The sequence below is a fragment of the Zophobas morio genome, unplaced genomic scaffold (genome assembly GCF_036711695.1).
Source record: "Zophobas morio isolate AGI-343-1 ecotype UQ-CSIRO unplaced genomic scaffold, CSIRO_AGI_Zmor_V1 ptg000049l, whole genome shotgun sequence".
NCBI classification, from domain to species: Eukaryota; Metazoa; Arthropoda; class Insecta; order Coleoptera; family Tenebrionidae; genus Zophobas; species Zophobas morio.
The window spans coordinates 229,789-249,801 of NW_026972154.1; the positions used below are offsets into that span (position 1 = coordinate 229,789).

The 20,013-nt window shown below is 33.2% G+C and overlaps 2 long non-coding RNA genes across 2 annotated transcripts; both read right to left on the reverse strand.

Moving 5' to 3' along the window:
• Positions 1 to 559: 559 nt before the first annotated feature.
• Positions 560 to 2,210, reverse strand: LOC135142701 (uncharacterized). Its single transcript, XR_010282594.1, has 3 exons — positions 2,137 to 2,210; positions 1,481 to 1,680; positions 560 to 1,373 (listed from the first exon to the last, which is right to left on the reverse strand). It is a non-coding gene; the product is annotated as an uncharacterized LOC135142701 (long non-coding RNA).
• A 9,692-nt stretch (positions 2,211 to 11,902) lies between these two features.
• Positions 11,903 to 13,123, reverse strand: LOC135142704 (uncharacterized). The gene is made up of 2 exons (XR_010282596.1): positions 13,044 to 13,123; positions 11,903 to 12,348 (listed from the first exon to the last, which is right to left on the reverse strand). It is a non-coding gene; the product is annotated as an uncharacterized LOC135142704 (long non-coding RNA).
• Positions 13,124 to 20,013: the final 6,890 nt, after the last annotated feature.

A 20,013-nucleotide genomic window follows, 5' to 3' on the forward strand; every position in this document is an offset into this window, starting at 1 on the left:
TAGGAATGGTCATTCTTAGGGAAAAAAGTACAAGAGCCAGTTTAGTATATAATTTTAAGCTCTATAATTTTTGTCTGAACTATATTTTTGATAAAACTTACCGTTTTCGAGAAAAATCGAAAAAACAAAAAAAAAATGACTTTTGACCTTGAATAAATTTTTTAGCACACTTGGGATCTATGGGGACTTTTGACAATTTATTTCTACTGGTGTACCCAAGGTCTGTACCAAAATTCAGCTCTGTCGGAGTTTTTGTTATTTGATCATTATTTTTATGTCTATTTTGACCGGACTAGGATATACATAAGCAAGAACGCAAATCGAGAATATCGGAGTCTAGATATAATGCAGAGTATAGAAAAATAGTAAAGGACCAAGTACCAAAGGACACACACAGAGAGAAAGTCTAAAAGAGGAAAGAATGATAGCGAGTTATAGGTGTGGAAATGAGGAGAAAGAGAATAATTTTTGGATGGATGAAACGGACAGAAAGTGTAGGATATGTTGGAGAGAGGGAGAAACAATAGAACATATGCTGGAGGATGTGAAGGATTGAGAGAATCGGAAGAAAGTAGGGAGAAGTACTAAACGAGGATGGAAGAGCACTGGACTGGACTGGATGAAAGAGGTACGGAAGAAGAACTAAGAAAGCAAGGGGTGGGCAAGCAGAAAGAATAGAACAATTATTATTACATAAAACTTTTTAATTATTTATTTATTTTTCATTATTTATGATTTGTTATTATTTATGATTTGTTATTATTTATGATTTGTTATTATTTATGATTTGTTATTATTTATGATTTGTTATTATTTATGATTTGTTATTATTTATGATTTGTTATTATTTATGATTTGTTATTATTTTTTATTATTTATTATTTTTTATTTATTTTTTATTTTTTACTACTTTTTATTATTTATTTTGCTGCTGCTGTAAGAGGTTCTGCTGGTAAAAGCTGTCCATTTGGCTTTTCTCTCCAATGCACTTCTTTTTTAACTTGGCGCTCTGATAAACCCAGAGTAGCAGCGAGTTTCGATTTTTGTTTGATTGTTATGTAACAATTAAATAAAGTGGATTCTTTTTCTAATTCGATCCTTTGGAGGTCCGAATAAACTATTCGGTATTTGTCCTTCGTTCCTGTTTTCCTAGGGTTGCACTGACTCTGATAACTCGTCTACTCATCCACTCGAAGGGGGTCCTCGCTGGCGGTGCCCTCGCCACATGGCCTTTGGAGGTTTTGGGGCGAGATGCTCCTGTTTCCCGAACTCCAAAAAATCCCCGTTGGTGAATACGGAATGCGTTAGCACGTGGTCGTGGTGGGGCCACATTTGCGGCTCCTAGATTTGGCCGGCGGCGCGGCGACGGCTTCCTGCAAAATGTATATTAACAATGTTGCAATGAATTTTTAGTAATCATGTGGATTGAATGCTGGGTCCTGAGTAGACTTTTCAATACATTAATGCAGTTTAGTCTTACCTCAGGTGTTTGAAGGTCTCTGATCAGTCCAACTCCAAAATAATCTTTCATTGAAGCGAAAATTTGTAATATCATGTTGCGTCGATAATGGTCCAAACCGTTTCTTAATTCTGATTCTTAGCGTTGAATATTTATCCTCAGATGAAAAACGTGCTGGATGAGATAAAATAGTTGATATAGATAGGAGTTGTAGTAAGGTTCTAAACAAAAAAAATATAATTATCGCATGGGGTTTTGAAGTTTGGCAAGGTGTTGTAAAACTGTACCATTTGCAACCTCTGGTATGTCTCTGTTTCTGTCTTCTTCTGATAGACTGTATTTAAACAGGCAAAGAATGCCCGCGTAACTGTATCGGACTATAAGACAGAAAGAGAAACATTCCGCTTTACAACATCTTGCCAAAATTAAAGGAATTCTACCATAATAATAGTAAATAAAAATCTGAAAGATAGTATTTTTGGGGTGCAAATTAAAAATAATCAACAAAGCTTACAATTATTTAAAATATTCATTATTTTTTAACGTCCAGTGAAAGCCAAACAAGTGATATCTGCGAAACTTTAGAAAGACGTTTTTAAAAATTGGGAAAAAAATTCTTATCACCGAAAGCGATTACTTTGCCACCCCCAAAACATACTAATGCAGTTCAGTCTTACCTCAGGTATTGATGTTAATTTGTTGAGAACTCAACCAGAACAGCTCCTGTCCTGGTTGAGCTCTCGACAAGAACAGAAAACAGCACTGATGTGTACTTAACGACCTACCGCTATCGAACCGAAAGAGTGGGGTGGAAAATGGTGGTGGAGCTTGTACCCCCAGAAGGTGGTAGTGGGGAGGACATTTCTAGAAAACAGAAAATTGTTTGGTAGTGAAAAATTAAAAACTAAATCTAACGAGTTTTGGCAGTATGTCATACGGGAAAATGGATTATCGACTTTTTAACGGGGACAATTTTATGTATCCTGACATATGTTATTTGTTTTATAAACACTGAGACGACGTCGTTAACTCTGTGGACGGGAAGAAATTCTAATTGTTGTTTTTCAATCGTCAATGTTACTATTTTGCTGTTATAAATTTAATTTGTATACATTTCGAACTACATTTAATTAGCAAATCTGTTGCCCTGATGTCATTACATTTTTAGTGCAAAAGAGCAAACGAATTCTGGTTGGCGTTTTACCTACTACACAGCATTGTTTTAGCATCAGATGAACCTTTAAAAGAAAATATCTTCCAACAAACGCTTGAATTAATTTCGAGGGTAAAATTTCTCCAACATATAGTGATAATGAATAACAAACACAAATATGGAATTTATGAAAATTTTTGTTTTGAAACGGTTATCAACTATAATGAAGGAAAAGATTTAAGAGAGTTTAATGATTTCGTTTAGAGTTAAAGGCACCATAAATAAAATAAACATTACAACGGATAATTTCGACGAAGAGTCTTTTCTTCCTCAGCATGAGGCAATGGGGCCGTAAAAGTGACGTTATGAAGTTATTAGCAGAATGAGTGTCGCCAAAAATTAGAAATTCCAGAAAATTCTATGCGGGCTCCTTACAAAGAAACGACTTAAGTCTGCTGCATGGGAATCTCTCAAATGTAGAAACACGTGCAAAATTGTTATTAACCCAACTGGTGAGTTAAGGCTTCTTCTTCTACACACTAAAATATGGCAAAAAGTACAAAACGGCGTGTTCAGTTTCATCCTTATGACAACAGCACATATGTACAGGATGTGTTTTTTATTTGATACTCCTTTAAGTTTTTGATTTGTGAAGATCCGAATTAGAAGTAATGATAATAAAATAATAATAATAATTGATGGTAAACGCATTTTTTTATTCTCACTTCCGTTAACACCGGAAATGACATTAACGCATTATATTTTTTAATAAATACATCATTTACATATCTTACCACAAAAAATTACAACCAACCAAAAGTCTAAAATTGCTAATATAAAAGTTACTTAGTAAAATATATGAAATATACTACTTATTTGTGAAAAAATAACAACCAAGTTTTCATTCTCATAGTTCATTAAATTTAATTAAAAGAAATCTCGATCGACGAAAACTCGAATACAACAAGAGCACAATTTTGTCTTTCCGTTCATTAAAGTAACTCATATTTCATTCCAAAGGAAATAATCAATGATGTTCAAATCGGGTTATCTTGCTGGCTATCTTATTGCACCCCCATTTTTCACCCAACCGTGTTGAAACTTTTTATGTAATCATAATAAAATAATAATTTTCGTAATGAGAGCTCGGCCAAAATTAAATTCGACCCGTTTTACTCCATTACAGCTATTTATACAGGGCCGGCTCTAAGGGACCAGGCGCCCCGATGCAACTTACTGTTCAACGCCCTCTAAAAAATTTTTGTAAAAAAAAAACAAATAAAATTTTGTAATCACATTTTTGTAGAGCGATATTTTTATTAACAAACATACATAAAATTATGATGAATCAATCTTAATATATACACTATGTCCCCGGTATGAGTTCACAAGAGAAAAAAAAACTGTATTTTCTATTTTACAAAAAAATTACATAGGAATAACATTTTTTGCTTAATTCAAAACGTATAAATCTGCAATTAAAACTTCAATATTCCTGGTCTATACTTTTAAAATTATTTTTTTCTTATTTCTCAGTTCTTCGTTACTTTTAGTTTTTTTCGATTTTAAGGACACAGCCTGATAGTATTAAAATTTTAATTGCAGATTTATTCGTTTTGAATTAAGCTAAAAATGTTATTCCTATATCATTTTTTTGTAAAATAGAAAATACAGTTTTTTTTTCCTCTTGTGAACTCAATCCGGGGACATACTGTATATAAAAGTGTTTGTCCTGACTGACAGACTGACTGATTTATCAACACAAAGCCTAAACTACTTAAGCTACAAAAATGAAATTTGGACAGTAGGTTCATTTTGTGTTATAAGCACCCATTAAAAAAGGATTTTTTGAAATTCCGCCCCTACCGGGGACAAAAATTTATGACTTTTTAAATTAGACGGGTTCACTAAGGAGGGGGGAGTGAACGGGATGAAAAATGATTTGTGAATTCCACGCAAGGGGAGCTGCAGGCAACAACTTTTCTACATATTGTCTTTGCCATTTCTACTGAAACACCACCTGTTGATTTTGCTTAAAATTTAGCAATTGGTAACAGTTTTTAGTTGATTGACAACGGCTTTTAGTTAGAAAATTGTCTGAATATGAACGTTACCAAATTTACGATTAACAAGTGGTGTTTCAATAGAAATGGCAAAGACTTTAGTATAAGTATAAAAATATTTATATTACAAAAAGTTTTGAATTTTTAATATTGTAAAATTGAAACGATTTCAAAGTTATTTTTAATTTAGATTTACCTCAATGTTATTCGAAATTTAAATGTAAAATTAATGATGACAAAGAGCCACAAAATGATACAACAGAATCAAATTCGGTTGCAAACAGGAACAGTGAAAAATATAACAAAACTGTTGAACAATCAGCACAACCAACCGACTAGACTTGAAAAATAAAATTTTTAAGTATGTGCCGACATGGAGTTTTATGGTAAAAACAAACGTGACAAATGTTAGGAAAAACATCTGGTTTTGGTCATACCGCTGTTTCGTCAAATTGTTATTCAGATAGTGCAATCATAAATCTGGTACTTTTTGTCAGTATTGATCTAAAGGTCCAATCACCCAACCCAAAGGTGCACTTTTTTTCAATTATTACAGTCAAAAAGTGACTTCTTATGATCTGTTTTTGTGAACCACTCCCCATAGTGGAATATTAAACTGTAGCTTTTTCGAAAAGTTTTCGATGGGCGCCTTGGTCTGTTCTTGCTATAATATTTTGTACATAGTGATTCAATGTTTATTTTTATAGAGTTAATATAAAAGCATAGGCGGTGCCCGCCGCCCGGCGCCCTTTGTCATGGGCGCCCCGATGCGGTGCATCTTTCGCTTACCGTGTTGAGCCGGCCCTGTATTTATATTATCCGACCTCTTTCCTCTTTTGAGGAGACCAAATCAATCAAATTTCATTTTGTTTTAACGGAGATGGTTGTTATTGTAACGTGCTAATAGTCGAATTTTTTGGAAATATAAACTTAAACGGTCGAATTTACTCATGTATACAAAGAAAAGTTATTTAGAAAAATTTCCAAATTTTACTTACAGGCATCTGTAGTAAATTTACTCTGGCGTAGAATTGTTTTTGAAAAATCAAAACCGGATAATGAATAAACTCTAAAACACATGCCGAAAAAACTGATTCGGAAATATTTTTCAAGCTGAGTAATTTTCTGGTTTACTGTGGATGAGACCAGGTATACGCCTAAAGAGCTTAACGCCATCACTCATAGATAAACGGATTAAAGTGAAGAGGCCAACTATGTTATGATTCAGGAGATTTTTTTACTAGAAATTATTTAGCTAATTTTCACAAATTCAGATTTTATTTTCTTCTTACCTTTGGTCTACACACTAATTGGTCATAGGATCCTAATATTTGTAGCAATATACAAGTGATTACAGTTTGTGGTCATTTTATCAATCGGAAAATTTATCTGTTTATTAGAATACTGCGTTTATATAAGCAGGTATGTACGTTTGTATGTATTTCACAACTTAAATACTTATACAGTAGAAACTCATATACAGATTGGTCGTATCATATCTTTTACGTTTATTGCTAACTTAGGGGCAAGATTTTATGACTCACACGTTACATCTATCAAGTAAAATGGAAATAGACTTTGTATTTTGGAAGTACAAATTTTTACATAAAAATTTTAAAATGATTTCTTGTTCGAGAGTCGTCATTGTCATTTTCTTCAACAGGAACTCCATATTTGGTGGAAAAAACTTTTTTAATTTTAATCGCCACACTCGTTTTGTATTTTAAAATACATTATTCTAGCATAATCAAAACTTTATGTTCATATATAGCTGTAGAAAAACTTTCAAAAAGTTTTCACATTTCAAAAAAAATTATTAAGTTGCCATCTAAAAACATGTCAATGACGATATAATTTAAAACAAAAAACAATCAACATACAATGTTTATGTAGCTCTGTACATGTTGAAAATATCTAGAAAATCGAACTTAAAAATTTAAATATACATACTTATCAAAATTAAATGCAGAAAATTTAACCATCATGTTTTTTTAAGCAGAATCCCTCGTTTTACCATACAATGGACAAAAAGGGTAAATCATATATTAATAAGGAACATGTATATTATTACCAAATGCTAGGCCAGTTGCACATAACGAAAAGGAAAGCTTGTATTTTTGCCATTTGGACACTCAAAAGGGGTAAAATCACATACGTTCCATATGACGAAGAATTTTGTAAAAAAATGGTTCTGAAACCCCAAAAATTTTATTTCGGATGCGTTGTTCCGGAACTTGTTGTTCCGGAACTTGTTGTTCCTAGGAGACGTAGGAGATTATCTGTTAGAAATCCTGATTATATTTTAAAAGCACACAGAGAAAAAAAGTCACTAAAAATTAAAAAACAACTTTATTACAAACTATTTATGTATAGATTATTTGCTCGTTTTGAAAATATGTATTTAATATAATAAATCTGTTACCTCTGAAATGGTAGTTTAATTGTCTGCTATTCTACTGGTTTATATCGATCAATATGTTGCCTTTCTTAATACAAAAAAAAAAATCGTGAAGAGTATTTAGATAATTGTAAAATTTACCTGCACAATAGAAACACAACACAACAACCTGAGGACGGACGACGGTCCTCAGGTAATTTATTCAGATAAGAGAGTAGTACAGTCGCTCATCCAAGTAGAGGTTTTCGGTGCGGTGCAAGGATTTTAAATAAGTAGACTTATTTAAAATCCTTGGGTGCGGTGCTAATAATTCGCACCGACAAAATATTGTACTTCAGCTCCATCTTAAAAGCAGTTTAAAAGCAAGGGTAAAATTCTTGGGCTCGGAACAGCTGTCAGTAATATTGACCGTCCAACCCTAGCTGTCATAATAATAATTGGAAAAATTTACAACATTGCCTGCTTGCTAGCCATCCGAGCGTTTCGGATTCTGACCAAATAAATGTTATTACCTTGAGTCTGTGTCTTTGAAGTTTCTGGTTACTAGTAACAGTTTTACAGCAAAAATATTTTTTTGTGCCTGTGGGAATATTATTTTAATAGCCTTTTTTTAAAATTTATTCCATTTTTGTTACCTAATTACGAAACGGACACTCAAGGATAATCGATGAAAGAAATCAATACTGCACACTACTACTACATAAAGAATCGAAAACATAAGCAACATAATATGTAATAATAATAATTGTGTGTATGTACACATGCATGTAATAGTAACAATAATAACATTATTAATAACAAAAAATAAATTTAACACCGTTAACCTTATACACGCGGGTACATGGTATCAGTGCTCTTAATAAATTTAATGCATTTAATAATAAAAGTTGGTATATGTATAGAATTTTGATTTTCCTTCAAATGCGAACATTACGTCCTGCACTCAAATATTTGACTAGTTATGTATGTATTTTGCCTTAACCTACCTACTTCCCTCTTTTTCAAATTAATATTTTCCAAAATTCATATCATATATTGAAACAAAAAATGCCAGATGCGTGTGTATACTGAGACAACATATTTTCTCATTGGTTTCACTTATAATTCATATTGTCCGTACTTGTGAGGCCTGCACCTCTTGGGATTTATTTTTTATAAACAAAGTGAGAAGGAAAGCAAAAACGAAAGGGAATAAGAATGTATAATAATGAAGATTATATATAGTCTGAGGCATATGAAGGAAACTGAGAATATTGACAAAGATTATAAAATTTATAAGGAGAAAGAATAGACTAAAGAGGAAAATATAGTTAAAGTGTTAAAGATCACCAATGGGAGCTTTGGAGCAGAGATTTTGATATACAAAAGTAGGAGTGAGGAGGAAATTCAGGTTTCATTAGAAACCGTGTGTTCCACTTTCGCTACTCCATCTTATCCCTTAATGGCAGTAAAAGTTCAAGTTTTATCTTTCTTGAATTTATGACAACTGATTGATTAGTAGAAGTAGGAGAAATGGAGCAAGCAAGTGATTGGTGAAAATGTTCAAGGTCCTTTCAATTACACGTTAAGTTTTACAATTCTCAAATTAGAAAATTATTGATAAAATGATATTGCACTATTTAAGCTCGGTGAACGAAGACCGTTGCTTTGAATGAGATTCATTTTAGTTAAATAATTGCCGACTTATGAAATTGGAGACTGAATTATATGTAATGTATGTAACGTGCCCAAAACAGGAACTGGGTGACCTTGTAGAATTCTATATTCGCTGTATTCCAAAAATTTCCAATCATCCAGCATGGGTGATTGCCTGATTTTTCAGCGCGAAATTTAAATTTCAAATTTAGGACACCACAGCATTAAACTTATAGTAACGAAGACTTATTACAGAACCAAAATTATTTCAAAATCTTCTCAGCTTCAATTACCCACAGTAACGTTTATTTCCCTTTCCACTGTCCAAATTTCATCACAGTACTAAACAGCCTTGATGCAAGAAAATGTATCTACGTATATATACAGTATATATTATGAACAATGTTTTCTTTTTATTTTTAGAAATGATATAAAATTGGGCCTTGCCCAACGAAAAAACTAAAAACAATCTGCCTTCAAAAACCAGTCCTATTAAGAGTCGTTGAGTGCAGAATAATAAAAATTTTCCGCAACTATACTGAATGATATTTGTTTGAGATTCTTGATTAACAATTATCCGTTTTTGCATGTTTGAATCGATTTTTTTAATGCTCCTAAACTGGAAGGTAAAACTAGAGTTCAGGGTTTTCTTGAAATAAGATTGTGTATAGAGCGTATACAAGAAAAATATTAATAAAATAACTGAGCTATAAGAAAAACCTAAGATAGTGTATCAAGAAAATAGCAGTTTTATGACTTTGAGTTTTTTGCTACCATTGTCAACAAAGAATGTAGCTTTTAGTTGCAAATTTGTGACAACGCCATACTAAACAAATTGATATCGCGTCATAACAATTATTAAAAAAAAAAAAATTGAAACAAATAGTTAAAATAAAGTTTAATTTGAAACAACAAAAACAACTTCAAAGAACCAGTTTTATCACATCTTTATTAAGCAACTTGACTGATAATTCACATTCACAACACATTATCAAAAATCGCGGCAAAAATCTTTCTAAAAGCCTCTTCAGAATTTGGCTTAACATTGGCAAACATTCTCGACCAATTGTTGTTCAAAACTTGATTAATATTATCCCCGAGAACTTTGTCCTCATCAAACAAATTATCCATCTGGAATTTAATCAACTGTTGCATCAAGATGAGCTTGTTGTCGACGACTTTATAATGTGACTTCCCGTTTTTCTCGTACTCTTTGAGACTGAAAATGAGATGAAGGTTCAAATTATCTAAACACATTCATTAATGGGACGGTTTAAGAAAGTGGCATAATCAATAAATCGTTTTATACAACATTATGCAAATTACCATCATCACTACTCTCGGTTACCATTATTTAAAAAGGAGCAAAAAAGTGGTGTGAAGAACAACCGAGGGATCACCTTGCTCAATACGGCGTACAAGATATAACGCAGCGGCTGCAGGTAGTAAAGAAATAGTGGAGTGGGGGATTTTCATATTTAGTTGAAGCCGTCCCTGAACGAAACCACAAGAGCCGGTCGAGCTGCAGTGGACACGTTATTTACGACCCTAAAACCTTTTCTATTGTAAACAACTTAACTTCGACACAATGGGATGATTTTATGATGGCCATATAACCTTATAGCTCTTGGTTCACTATAACTAGGTATGTATAGTGAACCAAGAGCTATAAGGTTATATGGCCATCATAAAATCATCCCATTGTGTCGAAGTTAATTTGTTTACAATAGAAAAGGTTTTAGGGTCGTAAATAACGTGTCCACTGCAGCTCGACCGGCTCTTGTGGTTTCGTTCAGGGGCGGCTTTCACTAGATATGAAAATCCACCACTCCACTATTTCTTTACTACCTGCAGCCGCTGAGGGTTCCGAAATAACCACTCGCTTTGAAAGCCGGCCCTGTTAAATATGAGCAAGAATTGTTTAGAAGATGATTTATTGCCAACCGGTAAGCTTAGTGCGAACCACACAAAAGGGGTATTTATTTGCGATCAACTACTTTTATGATGGCCATATAACCTTATAACTCTTGGTTCACTATACCTACCTAAATTTCTAAGATTTCGGGTTGAAAAATTCCAAGATTAGTAAAAAATACTCACAATAACGTACCTTCGTACCTACAATAAAATATTCTTGGAAATTTAATTTTACTTTTCTACCTACTTCCAGAATATGCCCAACACGTACGAATTTTTATGGAAACAGGAATTTAAAAATAAGAGGAAGAATTATGGTCGGAATTATATATATGAACAAGCATTTTTTTGTTGTGTGTATTGCGAGTAAAGATCTCAACAGTCTCTGACAATGATTTTATTAATTTATTTTAAAACACACATTTGGCTTTTTTCTTTTCTTATGACAGTAAATTAGGTTAAACCGCATATCAAAAATTCTCTTTCAAGGGACTTTATGCTAAAAAAAGGTAGGAAGTGCTATTTAAAAAATTTTCGATGACGTCATACACCTGTCAAATATCGCTCAAAACTTTTAAAACTAATATTACAAAATGGCAATTTTTATATACCAGTAGACGTGTTTTTGCGTTTTTACTTCTCGAACGTAAGCTAAGAAATATTGTTTATTTTCTTTCATAGTAGATAAATATTTTAGTTCCTTACTCTGCTCTACCTGCAAGCTGGGATACACTTCCCCCGCTGACAATAGCAGTAATAAAACTAGTTAAGTATTGTAAACGAAGTGAACGATTTTAACCCTTAGAGATGAGTGGCAGCTGTCATAACGAGGTAGCATGGGTGTTTTACAAGTTGCATATCTTTTAAAATAAAAATTTTCTTGAGGTGTGGTAGACCCCTAAACAAGAACGCAGGTCGAGAATATCGGAGTCCAGATATGATGCAGAGTATAGAAAAATAGCAAAGGAGGACGTACCAAAGGACACACACACAGAGAGAGAGAGAGAGAGTGTAAAGGAGAAAAGGATGATGGCGAGATTTAGGTGTTGAAATAAAGAGAAAGAAAAAAATTTTTGGATGGATGAAACTGACAGAAAGTGTAGGATCTGTTGGAGAGAGGGGGGAAACAATAGAGCATATGCTGGAAAGATGTGAAGGATTGAAACAATCGAAGGAAAGTTGGGAAGAAGTGCTAAACGAGGATGGAAGAGCACTGGGCTGAATGAAATAGGTACGGAAAATAAGGGAAATAAGTATATTATTAGATAAAACTCAAGTTATCTATTTTATTTGTTCATTTATTAAGACCCACCACTGACCCGGAAATGACCGGCATTCAGGCAAGACTTCTATCATTACGGGTACTAAGACCAAGTAATGATATGAATTGATTAGATTAACAGAACAACTTTCGAGATTCTAGAATTACAGCATACAAATTAGTCTGCTATTATTCTCTAATCTCACCCCATCCCCAAAAGTCCATATTATGTTCATTATTTTTAGCATGTTCATTATTTTTCATTTATTTTTTATTTATGTTGTTCCCTGACCCGGTTGTGATTGTCGTTGCTGCTGCTGTAAGAGGTTCTGCTGGTGAAAGCTGTCCATTTGGATTTTCTCTCCAATGCACTTGTTTTTGCTTGTTTCCGCCGTTTCGGTTGTCTGTTTTGAAACCAGATTTTAACTTGGAGCTCTGATAATCTCAGAGTAGCAGCGAGTTCTAAACAGAAAAATTATAATTATCGCATGGGGTTTTGAAGTTTGGCAAGGTGTTGTAAAACTGTACCATTTGCAACTTCTTGGTATGTCTCTGTTTCTGTCTTCCACTGATAGACTGTATTTAAACAGGCAAAGAATGCCCGCGAAACTATATCGGACTAAGACAGAAAGAGAAACATACCGCTTTGCAACATTTGGCAAAAATTGAAGGAGTTCTACAATAATAGTAAATAAGAAACTAAATGATAATATTGTTGGAGTGACAAATAAAAATCTCAAACAAAGCTTACAAATATTTGCAATATTCATTATTTTTGAACGTCTAATGTAAGCCAAACAAGTGATAGTTGCCAAACTTTAGAAAGACGTTTTTAAAAAAATTTCTCGTGCAACTGTATCGGATTAAGACAGAAACAGAAACATACTACTTTACAAAATCTTGCCAAAATTAAAGGAATTCTACCATAATAATAGTAAATAAAAATCTAAATGATAGTATTGTTGGGGTGAAAAATAAAAATAATCAACAAAGCTTACAAATATTTATAATATTCATTATTTTTGAACCTCCAATGAAAGCCAAACAAGTGATATTTGCGAAACTTTAGAAATACGTTTTTAATTGGAAAAAAATTTTTATCGCCGAAAGCGATTACTTTGCCACCTGCAAAACATATTAATGCAGTTTAGTCTTACCTCAGGTATTTGATGGTTAATTTTTTGAGAGCTCAACCAGAACAGTTCCCGTCCTGGTTGAGCTCTCGACAAGAACAGGCAGGAACAGGACTGATGTGTACCTAACGACACCCTAACGACCTACCGCTATCGAACCGAAAGAGTGGGGTGGAAAATGGTGGTGGAACTTGTACCCCCACAAGGTGGTGGTGGGGAGGACATTTCTAGAAAACAGAAAATAGTTTTGCAGCGAAAAATTAAAAACTGAGTCAAACGAGTTTTAACAATGTGTCTAACGAGAAAATGGATTTTCGATTTTTTAACGGGGACAAATTTATGTGTCCTGACACAAAATATGTTATTTGTTTCATAAGCACTGAAACGACGTCGTTAACTCTGTGGACAGAAAGAATAAATAAATTCTAATTGTTGTTTTTCAATTATCAATGTTACTATCTTGCTTTTATAAATTTAATTTGTATACATTTCGAACTAGATTTACTTTGCAAATCTCGTGCCCTGATGTCATCATATTTTTAGTGCAAAAGAGCAAACGCACTCTGGTTGGCGTTTTACCTGCTACACAGCCTTGTCTTTTAACAGCAGACAGCAAATAAACCTTTAAACGAAAATATCTTCCAACAACAATGATAATGAATAACAAACCCAAATATCGACTTTATAAAATTTTTGTTTTGAAACGGTTACGAATTATAATTAGGGAAAAGATTTAAGAGGAGGTAAAGATTTTGTTTATAAAATATATTATAAATAAAATACCATAGACAATTTCGACGAGAAATCGTTTCTCCTTCAGCATGAGGCATTAAGGCAGTAAAAGTGACGTTATGAAGTTATTAGCAAAATGAGTGTCGCCAAAAGATTAGAAATTCCAGAAAATTGTCTGCAGGCTCCTTACAATGAAAAGACTTAAGTCTGCTACCTGGGAATCTTTCAAATGTAGAAACACGTGCAAAATTGTTATTAGCGAAACTGGTGAGGCCTTAAAGCTCCGCCACACAGTCATTAAAAGATGCCAAAATAAGGCAAAACGCCAACCCATTTTGCGCCTTTATTTTAACAGTTGAAGAGCAGGGCGATACATGTGCGTGCTCATGACATAAAAATCTTTAAGGAAGCACTTGTATTTTTTAAAAAACGTAGCAGTTTTTAAAATAAAAAATAAAGTGCGTAAAACCCCAGCGGATTTTTAGCGAAAACTATAACTCGGTGTGCTTTTAAAAAATATCGAGGTGATAGAGAATTTTTTTCTACTTTAGGCGCCATTCTTCGTTTTCTGTTAAAATTTTACTTCTTTTAGTTATTGTAAAAAAACTGCAAAGCATTTTGGGCAAATTTTGGTAAGTTAGGCAACCCAAAATATTAGCTGAGTCGGTAAGCTGTAATTTATGGCCCACACAATAGAGCACCTTTTAAATACCTTAAGCTTATTTGACCACCCTTTGAAGTACCTGACAATAGCATTAATAAGAAGGATATATATATCTTTTAGCTATATGCACTGGACCCTGTTATACCTGATACATACCTATAGTTGTGGTTCTGGTTCAAACTAGGTAATTGTAATAACTGCATTTATTGAACAATAAATTAATGATTTTATTTTTAATAGCTCTTTAATATTTTTACTGCAAGCCGCATATGAACATTTAATCTCTGCAATTGAATTAGAATTTATTAACCCATCTGGAGAAGCTCCTAAAAATTTTTTTCAAATTTGTTAGAGCTTCAAATTTTTCTTTGGCCTTTTCTTCATTGTCAATAGCAAATTGTATAGACTTGTACAATTTTTTCATAAAGTTTTATCGGAATGCACAATACTTTTAACGGTATTTGCGGTGTTAATTCCGTCTCTCATTTTGTCCTTTCTTTACTCCATTCCCTACACATTCGCTGACCACAAGTACCTTTTTCAATAGCATTTACGTTACTCTGTGACAGCTTTATTAATAAATCCGATTTTTTTCTTTCATACACTTCGTTTTCGTTTGTTCATCGTTGACGATATTATTTTTACCGGAATCCAGACTTCGGATACGCAATTTTTTAATAGAGGTTTTAGTTTTATTAATCGTTTTTGTTTTTTTCAATTTTTGTTCCACAAACGCCTTCGTATACTAACATTGGCCTCCCCAATTTTTTTTTTTTGAATAACGGAATTAGGAACGTACCCTTATTATTATAACTTATTGCCGCAGGAAAGCATCACCCTTGATACGATCCTCGTGCAGAAAAACTTAAAAACTTATTCTTTTTCCTCCCACAAATTTATTAACGACAGAATTGTAGCATTCCACAGCATTGTTCTCAATATCAAAAAGTAAACTAGACGACAAAGTTGCAATTCTATTTAAAACTTGTTTGTAAGGTTCGTATAAAATACCATTTGCGAAAGTAGAAATTAAAATATCATTTGACTGTCCACTTTTATAATAAAAATAACTTGCACATTGTTCGTGATTGCCAAATATATGCTGGAAAAGAAGGAAGAGGCTCATTTTTGCTGATAACTGATAACAATAAGCGAAAACCACCATCAGAGACAGTAAAACTTGAAACAAACCAAAATAATGAACAAGACAGTGTTCATTATGCTGATAGATTAAAATTTATTTTTATGTTGGTTATCATTCTGAGAAGGGAACTCTTGATTTCCTTTGGTTATTTTAGAAGTTTGTTGAGAAAGGGCTGAGATTTTTTTTCTAGTAAGCTGAGATCTAGTCGTTTTGACGTGCTCATTTTTACATAAGTACCACTCAAATTTAAAATAGAAAAAATTCGTTCATTCAAAAGACGAAAACGCACTGATTACTAAAGTCTATCACTGATTGTGGCTGTACAAAGTGAGTACTATAAGCCTAAATACCTTTTGCGACCAATGAATGTTCATTAAAACACAATGCTAGTTTCAGTCGTCTCGCTTCTCCAAAAAAAGCAATTTCCGCTTGTATAAAATAAGCGAAATATTGATCACAATAAACGGCAAAACTGTAATGCATTGGTATTGCGTGGGCCCGTTCCAAGCTATTTTGATCACACTAACCGGTTGATAACATTAACCGTGATCATATTAAGCGGCGTCTACTGTATTTTTAAAAAATTTTTAATAGTGATATCTGCTTTCGTTGTTTTAACTATTTCTCTAATTTTGGAACAATAATTACCAAGTATGTGATTTCTACATTCAATTTTTTCTATAAAATAATATGCACCATATGGTTTTGCAGCCCGAACTTTTTTTAATACGCTACTATCCTCGTCGCCTATAATTCTCCTATAAAGTTACTAAAGTAAATCCCTCTAAGATAATTGAATCTTCCATGGACATAGATGTTTGCTCCCAGTTTTTAAAACAGTTATGTGTTGGAATTTCTTTTTTCTGTTTCATACAGGTTTTACAGAAACTACAAAGTTTGTTTTTGACTCCAACATAAAGTATTTTTTTAGTTCTGGCAGCAATTATGCGTCCTACCCCAGACAGTGCATTGGATTTGTAAGAGCATTTGTTCCAAGCTCCATCGGCAATAACGGTAATATATGGGACGCAATCATTATCTACCTCCCTCGCCTTCACAGCTAATCGGTACTCTTCATTACCTGTGTTTTGGTTTGTTCTTCGAAAAGTGCTTCGATGCTCTTTAGAACTCTAGCCCCGGCTTTACGATATGTCGCCTGGGGTATTTGAGGGATATCTAGAGCTGAACAAAATTCTGAAATTTGAGAATAACCTACGACCGTTGATCTAGCTCCACAAATAGCTGCATAATTGACTTTGTATATATGATTTTCAGGTTCAGTACAAAGATTACCGAATATTCCGTACATATGAAATTTGTAGTAGAAAACAATTTTTAAACGATAACAATTTTCGTGAGTTATTTCAATATTGTCTAAAGTACTGATTGATTTCAGTGTTGTTAATAAGTGGCCTATGTCAACAATTCTACGTCCAGTACCAATTTCTCGACGTGTTATGACCTCTAGAGTACGAAAAAAGTGGTCTCCCGTTTCCGTATGTCCGTCTGTCTGTCTGTCTGTCTGTCTGTCTGTATGTCTATCTGTCTGTCTGGTGTCTGTATCCATTTTTTATTAGACAAGTGTTCTCCGAAACTACTGGATCGATTATTGCCATATTTTATATGTATATTAGAAATTTCATGTAGATGGTTAAACGCTAACTAAAATTTGGCAAATCATCTCCACCACCAATGGGATGACGTCATCTCCAAAATTTATAATACAAAGTTTTTTAAATTTGATAAAATTAGATACTCCTGCACTTGTGGTGTGTAAATCCGTCCAGAATTTTCACCCTAGACATCTAGAATTTTTGGAAAAAATTTTAACGTATCCGGGTTCGCATAAAAAAAATAACATTCGCATATTCAAATTTTATAATTTTTCGAAAAAGCTAGGTTTGTTTTGTTGTATTTCAGAGGCGAGAGAAGTTCTGTCGAAATAACTGTCGACCAATTTGCTTCATTCAAAATACATTCCGAGAGGTAACTAGGTATGTTGGTATGTACCTACCTAAATTTCTAAGATTTTGGGTTGAAAAATTCCAAGATTACTAAGAAATACTCACAATAACGTACCTTCGTACCTACAATAAAATATTCTTGGAAATTTAATTTTACTTTTCTACCTACTTACAGAATATGCCCAACACGTACAAATTTTTATGGAAACAGGAATTTAAAAATAAGAGAAAGAATTATGGTCGGAATTATATATATGAACAAGCATTTTTTTGTTGTGTGTATTGCGAGTAAAGATCTCAACGGTTTCTGACAACGATTTTATTAATTTATTTTAAAACACACATTTGGCTTTTTTCATTTCTTATAACAGTACATTAGGTTAAACCGCATATCAAAAATTCTCTTTCAAGGGACTTTATGCTAAAAAAAGGTAGGAGGTGCTATTTAAAAAATTATCGATGACGTCATACACCTGTCAAATATCGCTCAAAACGTTTGAAACTAATATTACAAAATGGCAATTTTTATATACCAGTAGACGTGTTTTTGCGTTTTTACTTCTCGAACGTAAGCTAAGAAATATTGTTTGTTTTCTTTCATAGTAGATAAATATTTTAGTTCCTTACTCTGCTCTACCTGCAAGCTGGGATATACTTCCCCCGCTGACAATAGCAGTAATAAAACTAGCTATTGTAAACGAAGTGAACGATTTTAACCCTTAGAGATGATTGGCAGCTGTCATAACGACGTAGCATGGGTGTTTTACAAGTTGCATATCCTTTAAAATACAAATTTTCTTGAGGTGTGGTAGAGCCTTAAGGCTTCTTCTTCTACACACTAAAATATGGCAAAAAAGCCAAAACGACGTGTTCAGTTTCATCCTTATGACAACAGCCACATATGTACCGGTGTGTTTTTTATTTGATACAACTCCTTTAACTTTTTTATTTGTGAAGATCCGAATTAGAAGTAATCATAATAAAATAATAATAATAATAATTGGTGGTAAACGCATTTTTTAATTCTCACTTCCGTTAACACCGGAAATGACATTTACGCATTATATTTTTTAATAAATGAATCATTTACATATTTTACCACAAAAAATTATAAGCAACCAAAAGTTTAAAATTACTAATATAAAAGTTATTTAGTAAGATATATGAAAATTTACTACTTCTTTATGAAAAAATAACAACCATGTTTTCATTCTCATAGTTCATTAAATTTAATTAAAAAAAATCTTGATCGACGAAAACTCGAATACAACAAGAGCACAATTTTGTCTTTCCGTTCATCAAAGTAATTCGTATTTCACTCCAAAGGGAATAATCAATGATGTTCAAATCGGGTTATCTTGCTGGCCATTTTATTGGACCCCTATTTCTCACCCAACCGTGTTGAAACTTTTGATGTAATCATCTATCTGTATTAATAAAAATGAATCGCCGAAATGTATGTACGCCTATAACTTCAGAACGACCGCACCGAATTGGACGATTCTTTTTTTTTACGTGTTCCTTATCGCCAGGAGAAGGTTTATATGTAAGAGTATTTATAAAAAATGAGACGGCTAAAAGATAAAAAAAAATTTTAAAATTTTGCACGGGAATCGCCACTTCGAATGAATTTGTATAGTTGGCCATTCCTGACGGACCTGTCACCTGACTGACGTGTCACACAAAACTATTTCTTCCGTGCGATTGTGAAAAGTATTATTGCATTTCAAGTCGTTGTTTGTTTTTTCGTAAAAAAAAACGTCGTTTATTTCAAGAAAAGTGTTCGTTAAAGTTTGATCTGCCATATTATTTACCTATGTTCACTTTGTTGGTTTCGACAAAACCTCAAACTTTACCGCTATTCGAGGATTTCATTTGAAGTTTTCAGTATTTTAAAATTCTCAAGACAAAATTTACAGATTTGATTGACTGCGAAAATAATTCTGTGTCGTTTTATGAAGTTCATTACAACGCCGAGAAGACGACAAGCTGACATAGGTCCACGAAGTCAATCAAATGTGCGACGAACTACCTCAGGTGCAAACCGCAATGATTTATTTCATGGGTAATTCGGACACGGAAGTTGATCAGCGTTGTGCTCATAATCAACATAATCAAACATTGAAGCGAGACATTGGGTGGTATGAATAAAAGTGAGTAGATACTCATATTCGAAGTACAAAGTACCTAGAAAGAGTAATAATCTTATATACCTGAGCATCTACTCTATGTACTGAGTACCTACTTGGAAACATTGTATCTCCCCGGACACAAATTGAACATCTACGCGTTTTGTGAGCATTCAATCTAAAAATGAGCATCGGCGTGGCAAATAATTGAGCTGTCTGTAAAGCAGCTTAGAAAACGAGCAGGATCGTTGTAAGAGTGAGTTTTGACTAAATATGGGGACTTTCATGAACGTGGAACGTCGCCAAAAAATGCATTCAGTTTGGAGTGGGAATATCCAAAACTTTTCAGGTAATTAACTTT